The following is a 14,952-nucleotide window of genomic DNA, read 5'->3' on the forward strand; positions in this document are numbered from 1 at the left end:
ACGGTGAAGAGAGGAGTAATCTGGCTTGTGAGAGAGCAGTGATAATGCATGGAATAGTGCCTTGGGACATATGGATGACCAGATGACCAGTTGAAGGCTTATGGATCAGGGTTAGCTGACAGATGAATATCTGCTAGATGAGTGCCTGCTACAGACTACATGATAAGGAAGAGGAAACAAAGACCCCTTCCACAGGCAACTATAAGAATCTTCATCTTTCCATCCTTGGTCTTCAAGAAATAATTCAACCATTCCAATATCTGTTGGATGTTTCTAGAGTGCATGTATGATAACATCCTGATAAAAATGATCAAGAAACCAATGAAGGACAGTACTGTGTAGGACCTCACACTTACAAACAAGAGGAATTGTCTAGGGATATGAATCCTGTGGCAGTGTTGGCTGCAGTGACTGTAAGTTAAGCTCCTGTTCAGGGAACTTCTCAAAAAATTGCATGGGAGATGACAAATGGTTCATTTTTAAGGATTGCATCCTGCAGGTTGAAAGAATTGTCCATCTGGATATGCAGGAAATTGAGTAAAAGTGATAGGATGCCTGCATAGATGAGCAAGTCCCTCCCAACAAAACTCAAATATAAATGAGAAGTATAGAAGATGTGAAAGGGGCAGGTGACCTGGGAGGAATACAAAAAGATAAGCGTGCAGAGAAGAGGTTAGGAAAGCCTGTCAGGGGATAGGGTGAGCAACAGAAAGGGCTTCTACAGGTAAATTGACAGCAAAAGGAAGATTAGGGGAAATATGGGGATTGGGATAAAAGACCCATTGACAAAGAATATGGAGAAGTAGGAGATACTCAGTGTCTTCTTTACTTTGACCTTTAAGATTTGCTTTGATCAATCTCAGCACCTTGAGACCCTTGGGAAAAGCTGGGAGAAAGGAAGACTTAACCTTGGGGAAGGAGGATCAGGTTAGGGAATATTAAAACAATCTGGACAAACCCAAGTCCATGGGCCCTGATGGGATACATTCATGAGAGCTGAGGGAGCTCGCTGGTTTCACTTCAGATTAGTCTTGATTATGCTTGAAAAATCATGGTGACCAGAGGAGATACCCAAGGACTGGAAGAAAGCAAACATCACTTTTAGCTTCGCAAAGAGAAAGGAGGATCTGGGAAATGACCAGGAAGTCAGTTTCACCTTGATCCCCAGAAAGCTTATGAAGCAACTAAACCTAGAAAACATTTGTAAATACATGAAAATTAGGAAAGTAAATGGGAGCAGTCAGAATAGGTTGATGAAGAGGAAAACAACAAACCTGAAAACCTTCTGTGGTGACATGACTGTCTTGGACGAGAGGAGAGCAGTGCTCTTTATATTGACTTCAGCAAGGCTTTCAACACTGTTTCCCACAATATCCTCTTGGACAAACCAATGAAGCATTGACTAAATAAGTGGAGAATGAGGTGGATTGAAAAGTGAAGCTGCACTCAGATGGTTGTGATAAGTGACACAAAGTCCAGCTGGAGACAAGGAACTGGTGTGCCCCAAGTCTTGATACAGGGACCAACACTGGTTAACGTCTTTAACCGGGTCTTTGCGGAGGGGACCGATAGTATTCCCAGCGAATTTGCAGACAGTACAAAATTGTGAGGAGTGGTTGATATAAATCAGTGTATTAATTTGCAGCTTATTATGGACTCTGCAGTAACAGACTGGGTATATTTTCTCTGTAGCAAACATACAATTATTTGAGTATTTCTAATAATGAGTACATATATAGGCAACAGCCAAAATAAAAAAAAAAAACAATACAGGTTCTGACTTCCACTTGTCTTATGGTCTCTTAATCAAGCAGTTGAAGAATTTTACTATTGGTATTGTCGATTTGAGCTTAAGGGCTAGCACTGAGGGGCCCTAAGGACAAAATTACATCCTGTAATGGCTAAATATAATTCCTATGGAGGCATTTTGGACTAAATGTCTAGAATTTTTAAGATTCAAACAGAATATTTTTGTATGTCATTTGCATGTATTTGACTGCATCAAAAATGGTTCTGAAAACTGGAAAGAACAGGTTGTCTAAGATAATTTTCTCAATGCCTCTTGAAAATGCTCCTGGGGAGAGAACAGAGAAAATGTATTTCAGAGCCAATCAGAAGTTCAGTAGTAGCTTTACACATGCTGGGCATCAACCCTTTACTCAAATAGTGGCACTTGCACTTTCAATAAATACAGAAAAGGGAAAATAGAAATTAGATGGTCATGAGAAACTCAGATTTCCATTTGCAGTCTACATAGTCCTGCTGTTTTCAAATAGTCATTTTATGTAGTCATTTTGCACTAGGAGATGAAAAATTCTGTTATGATCCCAGTAAAAAACTCACTCAGGCTCCTTAAAGTATCCTTTCAAATGCTATATATTAGAGCTAACACTGTAAAGAAAGAAAGAAGAGTACAGATAATCTTACATCTTTTTAAATTATGCAAATCCTGAGTTGTTCAGCTTTGAATAGATCTCTGATACACGCACACTGTACACACTGTGCAGACCCTGACCATGGGAAGAGTGACCCAATTTATTACAGGAATTTCTTGAATGAGAATAACTCTCTTCATTATTTCTGCTGCCAAACAAAAGGGTGCTCATAGAAGAACTTCTTTCTACACTTTTGGATGAGAAGATGTAAAACATAAAAAACATCCAAGATGTACTAAATTTCAGAATTAGATTGACACAGAGTGCAAAGTTGCAGGCTACCTCAAACACTTTAAATTTTTCAAGTGGAGACATTTATTTAATTTTAACTATCTAAAGTAAGATGTTATTTTGATATTCTACATATGCAAAGTCTCATCCTGTTATTGAGCAATTATAAAAGAATAGAGAAACAATATTAATAGGGAAAAAATCATGTTTTCTGTGAAACCTTAAAGATTTCAAGTGATTTTTAAGTTTGTTAATGAAGTAATTCTGAGGTTAACTTTCATAGATGCTTTCTATTTCCCATATAAAGTATGTATGAAAGATTTTCAAAAAATCCCTCAGCTGAGATATATTAGCTTGTCACTGTCTGTGGCATTATAGACAGATAGACATGACTGTTCTTCGATGGACTGAGAAAACTGCTCCAGCATAAAGGCAGAGGCTTCTAATGGAAATCAGTTCAGGTAAATTCATTTTAGACTTTTTAAAAAATTTTTTCTTAAAAGCTGAAAACAGTAACAAGCAAAGAGATCTAAGCAGGCAATAGAAAGGACAGTGGACAATCAGTAAAGACAACTTTTGTAAAACCTCCATTCTCCAAACACAGGACAAAGCAAAAGCAAGGCAGCAGCCAAGCTAGAGATACCAAAAGCGCGGCAAATGACAGTCTCAGTTGTCACAGTTGGATGACTTTTGCCATTGTGAAAGGATGCTGCAAAACCTGAGCTGTGTTTATTGCTGGTTTAAAAGAGAGACCTTTCAGAATCTTGGGGGGCATGCCACTTGCTACAGAAATGGAGGTGCTCAAGCTGTGTTAAGCAGGATGAAAGCATAAGATTTTATTTGCTATGAAGGTGATTGCAGAAGTGATGAAAACAGGTAAAAAATAAAAGCTCTAAGAGGTAGAGCTGTTGGTGTGTATTGAGCAGGAAGGGGTACTGGTTTACAAATAGAAGTCGCTATGAAGAGTTGAGAGTTTACTTTAGGCCAGCTTATAGATTTGTGGAGTACTTGTCAGTTTCAAGCCTGCAACTTGCTTCAAAAAAATTACTATTTTGTGCAGAATGTAGTGATGGAAATGTCTGTGTTTGGCTTATTCTTTGGCTTTTTGATGTTGACTGAGACTAAACAAAACAAGTGGTTCGTTAAATATTCAAGGCCTTAATTATACTATTTGGTATTTTTTTCCTGCCTATGCTGTAGTGGTTTGTAAGAGATGAGAGGTGCTTGAGTGTGGAGATGTTGACTGGAATATTTAATCTGTTCTGCAGCATCCAGACTGCTAGCACCCAAAAAGGGAAGGTATATGAAAATGTTAAGTGACTAAGTTTAATCAAGCATTTCACAGTGGATACCTTAGCTCTGGGAGTAGTCCTTCGCGAGAAGGACTTTACTTCATTAAGCACGTGAACAGACCTTGAGTGAATGGCCCTGCCCATCTTTTGACAGTTGCTTTCCTGGCAGGCAGATGGTAATGGCCTTTAGGCATAAAAGGAAAGACCATCCTGAAATGGTGCAAGAGTTACGCTTTTGAGTTCAGTTAAGAAAACTGTGTTCACTCTGAATTATTTATTATTTGCCATGTTTCTTAATCCAGGGACCAGATCTCCTTCAGAAAGCTAGAGAACACAAAAGAATGTTATTTATATAGCCATACTTAAAGATGATGGCTTACAAAGTTGTTCAATCAACTTAAAACTTCCCCAGGAAGGTGCCTCAAAGAAGAGACAATCATAAGATTACTTTTTCAGGCTTCTGCAGTTGTTACGCTTCAAACGAGCCCTTTCTTTATGTACAGGAAGCCTGAAGATGTGTAGCATGTTAACATCAAAGAAACCCAACAAAGTTAACTGCATTACCTCTTAGAGGAGTCAAAATAAGCCTAGCATTTCAGCATTCTTTGAATCCCCAGTGAGATGAGTAATCTATTCCCCACTTTTAAAGATGTACATCATGGACAACAAAAAACCCCTTGGAACCAATATTTTTGTAATCTGAAGTATATTTTTTTCATTGATACATCACAATAAGAACAAGAGAAAGTGCCATGATTAAGAGATCACACCTTTGTGATATCTAAGGAAGGATCAAAGCAAGGTACTGATCCTTTTGTCTTTCTTCCAAGCTAGAACTTCCTTACTTCAGTACAGTGTGCAGAAAGCTGTTCTTTTCAGGTTACAAAATAGACATCTTTGTTATATAAATCAAATTAAATAATCACTGGCGTCCTAATTTCTCCTAGCAGAGAATAATGACTGTGAGGAGAAAGCTCATTATTAATCACCCAAAAGAGTTTGAAGGAACGGCTGGTGGGGAAACCAAATAGAAAGTTCAGGGATTTGATACAATTTCAAGTCTGACATTTTTTGGTCTATGCCTATGTCTGCATTGGGAGGTATTAGAGTGCAAGGGAGAGTGTAAAGCAAAACAGCTTGTGATGAGGGCTGAGTCACAACTCTGATTTTATGTTGGATATTTTTTTTTATACTTGAGCTTTCATCCCCTATTTTAATTCTTGTCACATCCCATGGACTAACTATCCATTAGCAGTTGGAGAATGTTAGTAGTGCTCTTGGAGCACATCTTCCTATCTCACCCAAAAGAAATACACTTCATGCACTCTATGACTAACTTCATGAAGTGAGTCGAAGAATGGTAACGCAAGTGGACCCATCAACTTCTGCAGAGAGGAGTCACTTCTTTCCCTCCCGAAGAATAGATTCTACATAGCTCAACCCTTCCCCCAGAGGCAACAACCATAATAATGAGCAATGATGCTAGAAACTGAGTGTGATATTCAGCCTGGAAGAGCCCACGTCAACTCGCCAGGCACTGGCTGGTGTGCAGGTCATTGTCCACAGCCTGCTGCTTTAGGCATTTCCCTCCTTATCCTATCCTTCAAGCCAAGGTCACTCATATAATTGACTTATTTTTGTAACTCAGAGTAAATAACTGTCATTCTTAACTCAGTACTGCTGTGGCTGCACTGATAGGAAATGTAATAATCCATATAGTTTATAGCATTCTATGTTACTTTATGAGGGTTTTCCTGTCTTCCCCACAATTATAAAATCAACAGCCTTGCAGTGGTTGTCTTGTCAGATCCAAAGGGCAAAAGCCATTCTTCATAGCTGAGGCAATTCCCTGTTTTATTAGAAGCTCCACTCATCATTTTCACCAATAAATAGCTTCTTTTGGTTTTAAATGCTCAAATTTATCAGTATTGCTTCCTCAAGCTCCAAATTTTCTAAACTTTTACAGATCAAATGTTGAGTGCCTGCTTTTTTTAAATATTCATTTGAATCAAAATCTTCATTAAAATATTTGGTCAACATTCCAGTTACCTTTCAAGTTTAAATTTCTGTGTACCTCCAAACATTTGGGTCTCTGTGCATGTAAGATTATCCCAGTGTAAGCTTGCTGACAGAATTTTTTGGTGTGTGACTGAAGCATTAAGTTAGTCCATTTAAAAGTGCAATCGAATGTAAAGAACAATGTCTAGTCAAATGCAATTCAGAGAAGTTTTCATAAATGTCCTGTTAAATAACATAAATAAAGTGTTTGGAGTTGGGTCTGTATTTTGCATTAGGAAAGAAGACTAAGGTATATATTATGTTTTTATGCGGTTTATAACCATATAGTTACTACAGGAGATCTTAAAAGTTGATCTTGTTTGTGAGCTAGGGAGTGGATGCTTCTGTCTCTTGAAGTATTGTACAAGCATCTGTTTTATGGTTTTATTGAACAAATAATTTAGAGATGCCATATCTGAAGGGATAGTTTGTAAAGGAGAGAAAAGGAATTTTCTTCAGACCTTTTGAAGTAGTCACTGCACTCTAAAATAGTCTCTATGTGTTACTCTCTCAATGATCTAAGAAAAAAAGTGAAGGGAAAATAGAAAGATGTTACTCTTAGTACTTTTCTAACCATAAATGGAATTTTAGAATACCATGTTTTACTACAGTCTCGCTGTTTATTTTGAACCTGAATGAATCACAGAATATGTTGAGTTGGAAGGGACCCACAAGGATCATTGAAGTTCAACTCTTGGCCTGCACAGGACCATACCCAAGAATCACACCATGTACCTGGGAGTATTGCCCAAATGCTTCGCGAACTCTGTCAGGCTTGGTGCTGTGACCACTTCCTTGTGGAGCCTGTTCCAGTACCCAACCACCTTCCGGGTGAAGAACCTTTTTCTAACATTCAACCTAAACCACCCCTGACACAACTTCAGGCCATTCCCTCTAGTCCTATCCCTGATCACCACAGAGTTCCTACTAATTTCATTCATAGAGAAGTTCCTATTAGTTTCATTTGATAACCCCTAACTCATTGAAACATACAGAATATAGACATGTCATGCATTATTTATGCACCTTTACATATATGTGTTCACACTTCACCCTCAGACAGAAGGGTGGAGAGATGAAGGTCAAAAGGAAATCCTTTTTGTTTACTACAAATTCTTGGTCCAGGCTTACTGTCCCTTCACTGTTTGCTGTTAAAAGCATTTTCCCCCAAAATATTTATAATTTGGGTGGGTTTTTCTCATTTAGCTTTTTAAGCAAGAATGGCAAAAGGCCAAAAGGGGACTATAATAATCATAAATGTAAACAAAGCTATCAGTTTTGCCTCTTATTTCATTGCATTGGTTGCTCAAAAAACACCAGACTGAAATAGCAAAATTACTGTGGAAAATCATTAGCTTTGTTTGTATCTGCCAGGCCTATTTTTCATGATTAATCAGCCCGAAACACTTAACAGCTAATTGTTTTAAAATGAGTCACTTCGCCATTCTCTTACCAGATACAGAACTGAAAAAATGATAAAGGGTGGTGTTCAACACTAATGCATTTCACAGATGATATACAACCTGATTAAATGACTTATTATGAATAACTGGTCCTAGCTCCTGCTGCATGTGCTACAGTTTGTCCTGTTTTCATCATAATCTCTTTTTGAGTAGGATCATATTTTTTCTGTGGGGACAAGTGCTGGAAGGTAGACGAATGCAAGAGTAAACAGTCTGGGTGAAGATTTTCTGTGTCCCAGCAAAGGCTGTGACTGAGTGGATGATTTCTCTGCACTTCATCCCCAAGGACTGAGTGCTCATAGCACTGCTGTGCAGAAACATCATTTACTTTGGTATGAAAGCAGACCATTGTTTGTATGTGAACTGGAGATGGAGTTGGTATATTGCAGAAAATGACACAATCTTGTACAGAGAAGAGGATGTCTCCCAGTCTCTGCAGAAATGGAAAAACAATTATCTGATTTTTAACTATATTAAATCTAAACTTCATAAATTCATATAAGCAGACTATGAAGCTTCTCATATCTGCTTGTGCTAATGATTCTCACAACAGTCCAACCATTTGATTCATTAATGAAATAGTTTGAGTTTTGTGCAGTTAGACAGGAAAAATATGAAGGACTGGAAATAAAGAAGACAGGGAAGAGGAAAGCAGTACTAGAGGTGAAACAGAGTGAAGAAATCACAGTATAAAGAGAGAAGAACAGGAATGATGCAAAACTAAGGAAAAATAGACAAGTAATATAATGAGATAATACCAAAATTAGTTTTTTATTAATGTATAATTCACTTTCTATAAACATTTATGAACGTAAAAATATTTTTTCTCTCTAAAATCACACAAAGTTGCAATATAAAACCAATGTAAGGGAAAATAATTTTGGAAAAATTATAAGACAATTTGCAAACAATATTACAAATTAAATATTTTAAAATGTTGAAGTTGAGTGTATAGTGTAACCTTTAATTAAGAAACCTACACAGGTTTTATGCTTCAGTGATTTTCAGAACTCAAAATCATTCTGAATCTTGTGAGACATGATTTTGGGGGTTCTCATCTGTGTGGAAATAGTAAGAGAGTTGGACAAAGCAAAAAGGTCTTGGACATTAAAACACTTTTAGAAGTGTAAATGGTTTCAGGCTTCAAAAACCCTTAGCAATTTATTTCAGTCAAATAGAACTTGAAAAGAAGCAAAAATGGAAAAACTTGTGCTTGTATTTTAATTGATTTGATGGGTAATACTGAAGGGCCCCTTTACAAATCAAGGAAGAGCAGCAAATGCTCGAGGCTCCCTAATCCTTGCCAGAGCATGCAGCCTACCTACCAGCTTTAGTAAGAGTAAGGTCAGCCCCAGCTTCCAAAAACAGCCTAGAAGAGACCACTAGAGCCACGGGCTTCATGGACATGTGGTTTTTTGCAAGTCACAATAGCACCAGAGAGCCTGGAAATCGAGGGGCTTGGTAACGCAGAAGACAATCATTCAACCACAGAAGTGAAAACCACATATCAAAATGAATACCTGAAAATCAGACAGATAACGTGGGCTGAATTAATCTCTTTTTCAGGCTCTCTATTATGTATATTGATCCCTGCACTGGCAGAGTCCTCTTCAGCAGCACTGCAGTTTCAACCTGCAGCTGCGTCACCAACCTGGGGAGCTGCTTCTCTCACAAATGGGGCTCTCTCACCTCTGCTGATGTTTTAAAGCCACATCCTTTCACTACTGTTTTCTTCTTCCTCTTGTTTAGTGTTGCATCTCACTGTTTTGTCAGTCATTCCCACATCCCTCTCCATTTATTCAGGAGGTGTTGGTTTTTAACTAGTTTTTGAGGACTCTGCTTTTAAACCTCCTCCCTCTTGTGCACTTGGGCTCCTGGGAAAATAACAAGAAATAATAGTAATTGTACTCATAATAATGAGTACAATGTGTCCTTCAGAGATCCTCAAACTGACACTTTTCTTTTATTCTTGCATTTGTTCTTCCTATGAAACTTAGGCAAAAAGTCTGATCATCTATTTTCTGATCTTTAATTTCTAAGACTTCTAGTATATTTTATAAATCACACACCATGAGAAGAAAACATTGTACATACCTCATATCATTCCACACCCATTGGATCACTGTCAGGCCTTTTGGGAGATACTGTGGGGCAATAGCACAAATTATAGTCTTCCTGTGTAAAGTGCTTTTTCTAAATAATCTCTTATCTCCTTTGACCTTCTCTGCATTTTCCATAAATTTTAGAACTGTCTGTTTTAGCAACTAAAAAAAAAAAAAAGATCTTTTTGTTTATCATATTTTAGTCTTACATGAAAACACAATTTTTTTAAGTGAGGCAAAAATATCAGCTCTAGTTGAAAAAATTCAGATTAAAATTCTCAATCAGAAAATTTCCACAGTGTTGTTTTCCAGAAGTATAAAGGACCATTTGGTATGTTGAATGTTTTTTGTGCATTTCCCAGGAGAATCAACAACCACCATCTGTTAGAGATATGATACTCTTAAAGGTAGCCTGAAACTGATGTTTAGCAATATTCCCTCACTCCAGTAATAATCTTTTTAGTGAACTGCCATGTTAAGTGGCTGAACATTCAGCTAGAATAGCATTTGAGCAACATACCATGACTCTACAGCCAGTGAAAAGTTAGGTTTTGGGCTTATTTATATTTCATCATCAAATTCAAAATTTTCCTAAACCACTGTTTATGAGACTGCATTTGAACTTCATGGTAAACAGTTCACTTACAGTGATGCTGTCCCACACAACATCCTTGTCTCTAGAGAGACATGGATTTGATGAATGGACCACTGAGTGGATAAGGAATTGACTGGATAGTCACACTCAAAGAGCTGCCGGTCCAGAGGAGGGCTATGAAGACAGTCATAGGTCTGGAGCACCTCTCCTATGAAAATAGGCTGAAAGTGTTGAGGTTGATAAGTCCAGACTCCAGGAAGATCTAATAACACCTTCCAGTAACTAGAAAGACCTACAGTAAGCCCAGAGAGGTACTTTTATCAGGGCATGTAGTGATAGGAGAAAGAATGATGGTTTGAAACTGGAAGAAGGTAGGTTTAGGTTAGGTATTAGGAAGAAAGCCTTTACTGTGAGGGTGGTGAGGAACAGGCTGCACAGAGAGGCAGGGGATTCCCCCCTCCTGGAAATGTTTCAGGCCAGGTTGGATGGGGCTTTGAGACATCTGGTCTGGTGGAAGGTGGCCTTGCCCAGTGCAGTGGGGATTGAAACTGATGATCTTAAAGGTTCCTTCCAACCCAAAGCATACTGTGAATCTATGATTTCTGTGAGAAGAAAACATGGGGAAACAGACCATAAAAGAGTGGTTTAATGACTGGAACAGATAAGTGATCTAGATTTGAAGGGCACAAGCACTGCAAGGCATTTGATACTTTATAGCTCTCTGCAGCTTAGACATTGCTATTTTATGCAAGAAGGCAAATGCTGCTTGCTAATATGCTGCTTCCTCTGCTTGTTGGACACTTGCAGACCAACATGATCTGACAGATTTTTCTTCTCACATTGGAACTAACCCAAACAAACCCAAAACCTGAACTGACTATAATGCTGCTGTTGCCAAGCATTAAGTAAGCATGCTTTAAGTTGTAATCCCAAAGATATAAAAAATGAAGAGGTCCCTTAATGTGTCCTGCTACTCCAATCTTCCACAAGTTTAATTTAGAGAATGAAAATGAATGCTCAGTAGTTGTCCCAAAGCCATGCAGTTCTTTTATAAAACGGGGGAAACTCAGTGTGCTGGGCAAAAGAATTAGAGTCAGATGTGTAGGTGGTGGAGGTCAGTCATGCCTCCCATGGCTGACTGATTAAAGAAAAGAGCAGGTCATTTTGTTACAAGAAAGAAAATCTGAGACGTTTTTTCATCAAGCCCCAAATTTCTGCAAACAGAGGCATCTTCTAACCCCTCCCAGAACCTCTCTGGGTCACTGAGCACACTGAACATGTCAGCCTGCCTGAACTGAGCTGTCAGTCAGTTTTTCTTATTTACCTTCCGCATTTTCTTCTTGAAGCTTTTGTTATCCACATGATAGTAGTGTAAACCTTCACTGTTCTTGTCAGAGTTTCTTTTTCCCCTTCTGTTAAATAAGAAATGAAAGTGGGAGATATGTGACTCCAACACAGTTATTAAACCAACTCTAGAGAGAGGAGCAACATCAATCTTCGAAGAAGTTTCTGGGGAGACAGGGAATAGATGATGGCTACATAAGAACACTACCTGCTGATAACAGATTTGTGGAGTTTGTGCATAGGTAAAAGCTGTTTGTAGCTGCTTTTTCATCACATCTGGAGCCATTATTTACCAGGAAGCACACACATGGCAATCATAATCGTCCACATTATTCCACTCAGCTGGGCTGTCTAACTTCTGAAATAAAAAAGAGAGATGATTGCTATTCAGAGTTGCAGGATTTTCTCTTGTGGTAGTTGCTCTGTAGCAAAGTGCAAAGGACAACTGTTGCTTTCACGATGGTAGTAAAGTCTTCCCAAGACTTCTGACAGATTCAAGATAAATCCAAGTCCAAAAGTACATTCAGCTTGGAACAGAATACAGATTTTCCCCACAAACATTACAGATAGATTTTTATTATTCACTTATATTTATAATATTTTAAACATACCCTGGTTACTTGATATTTGTGAAAAGATGAAATTAAGGTCTGTGTTCAAAGGCTTTAGTTGCTTGACATAAATATAAGAAGTCGATTTGGATATTTCTAACCTTTCATCTTCCTAGTGTTTTATCCCATGAACCTATTCTGTGCTTCACTGACATTATATCATTTTTATGGCACTTAATTCTATCTTACAGCACATCAGTATATCAGCTTTCTCTTCAAACTCATGAAGAAAACAGACAAAAGTCAATATTTTTATATTTAAATTACATTTGTACACATCTTTTTATTTTATAGCTCAGAGTAATAGTTACTTAACTGGATCTTGAAAAATTTTATAAAGAAATTAACTACTATTTTTTAATAAAGTCATTGAAATGTTTGAAACTTGTCTCCACAGAGATGATAATAATATCATCTGTCTCCTGGTTAGTGAGAGACAATAAAAAGATAATTTAATTCCGGTTGGGCCACAGATTTATAAAGCAGAAGTAATCTCAGAAGAAATTAGACCTAGCAGGAACTTTTCAGGGGAAAACATTCATTTCACCAGAAAATATCAATTTATGAAAACCAGTACTTGTAATGAGAAAAAAAAATCAGCATACTTTTCACATCAATATTTTGGAAGGGCTTCATCTTTCTAACACATCTGTCTTGAATTTCAAGTTAGGATATTTTATTTAAATGTAAATGAATTATGCTTTATTAATATTTAATTGTAATGGAAATCTTTAAAAATAAGAACGGAAACAATCATTTAATATTGCCTGAAAATTTTTGTCTTGACATATTTTTTCTTTCATTTAATTTGGTTTTGATATAGAATAGTTTTTGTGATAAATAGATAAAAGTTATATTAAATGAATTAGCATAAACATTTGCAGGATACTCTCCAAAGAATAATGAATGTAATTCTATATTGAAAATTATGATTACATTAGGAATGAGAATGAAATACTAGTTGCTTTTTTCTTTGTAAATAAGTGCACTCTTATGACAGTCCTTTCTCATTCTCTAAGGAAGATGCCTAAGTGAAGTATAAAATAAAAACATCTGCTTAAATGTAGTTGCTGTTTTGTGAGAATCTAAGGCAACTGCACATAAAATGATTTACTGGGTCATGACAAAATTGAAGAAAATCAGAATATGCCTTATATAATCTTTTTATATTCCTCAGTAAACATCATAAAGTCAGCTCTGTAATCCACTTACTCCTTATCATCTCTGATTTGATTTTCCTCTGAAACAAGGTTCTGGGCAGTGAGGACTAAAGAGCAGCTAAATGATTCTATGGAACTGAGGAATCTCTTCCTTTCCCAAGAAATCTATTTAAAACCTAATGAAAAATAAAACAAGCTTTTCTCTAGTGTCTTTGTGAGGTGGATATGGAAGGTCTGAATAGGGTATGAGATATTACTGAAATTACTCAAGGAGTTTCCAAAAGGGTTTAATATCGTGTTAGATCCTTTCTTATTTATTGTCAGTGTAAGAGGTGGTAGAAGAGAAATACAGGCAGTATTTGCCTTTAGAGATGACCTCACGTATTTAGAAGGATATATGGCTGAGAAATCAACTTCTCTTTATATTGAATAAAGTTAGATATTCATCAGCATACTCTTTGATCACAATGTTGTGTTCGGTCCTGTTTTTACAGGATCTTTTTCATCGAAGGAAACCTTGAAACAAATCACTTGATAAAGGTTAGGAGAGGAAGCCTTTCGGTTTGCAGTTGGGCAAGAAAACAAAAAGTGGTCTTCTATGATATCGTGGATGTGTGTGTTCATGTGTGTCCCTACCATGCATGTGCGTGTGCGTTCACAGAGTATGCACATTTTCTCCAACTCAAGGCCAACAAAAAAAAAACATACACCACAAAACACTTCTAAAAATAATGAGTGTGTACCTCAGCTTTTCAGGAAATGAAATACAAGCAAGCAGATTGCAGACTAGGACTTGGAAGCATTCTATTAATTTCCAGTTGTATGGTATGTAACTAAGGGAACTGAGTTAAAAGCTTACTGGTCTACACTCCAGTTTACATCCAGATGATTTTCACCTGTCTTTAATCCTCATTTGTATCTGTACTAAATCCACAGCCTAAATCTCACAACCCCATCTGAATATTCCTTCTGTATTTTTCAAGGAAATGACTTCCAGCAATTAGCTGCATGAGTAAGTTTGCTCTCTGGCATGGATATTCATGGGACTCACTTGGAAAAATTCCAAGCTCCCAGTCTTTACCTGCTCTGGACCACATGCAGTCTACTGATTGTTGTACAGACAGGAAATGCAAAGCTTTTAGCATCTTAGCAACATTCTTCAAAAAAAAGAAGACAATAATACTGTTAGTATAATAAATGTCCTATCATCCCAGCTGACCTCCACTGAATTAAAATTCTTTCTCTAGCTGCTTTTATCCCAGTCAATTGTTTTCCCCCATTTACTGTGTCCTTGAGTGACTTTCCTGTCTATGACATATTGGGTTAAAGGAAGTGCTCTGTGAAAAAAAATATAGATTGTCATGCAGCAACCCCTTCTTCCATTTACAGTGCACAATAAAGAAAAAAAAAAAGCAAACATTTTATATTGAATAGAAATCTAGTTTTATAACAGTAAATTAATTTTTCATGTTTCACTGATTACTCAAGAATAAAAGAAGGAAAAATGTCTAAATTATACAACTGAAGAAACCCTCTGCTTTTCCATTCATATGCAGTAAATGAAGAAAATTAGAGGCTCAGCTTTTGACTGAATTCTTGGAAATATCACTGCATCCATAAGAATTGTTAAAATTGAGTTTTATGATGACTCTGGATTCACT

Source organism: Empidonax traillii, unplaced genomic scaffold (genome assembly GCF_003031625.1).
Source record: "Empidonax traillii isolate 1590-97213 ecotype Southwest subspecies unplaced genomic scaffold, ASM303162v1 scaffold211:size764888, whole genome shotgun sequence".
NCBI lineage: Eukaryota > Metazoa > Chordata > Aves > Passeriformes > Tyrannidae > Empidonax > Empidonax traillii.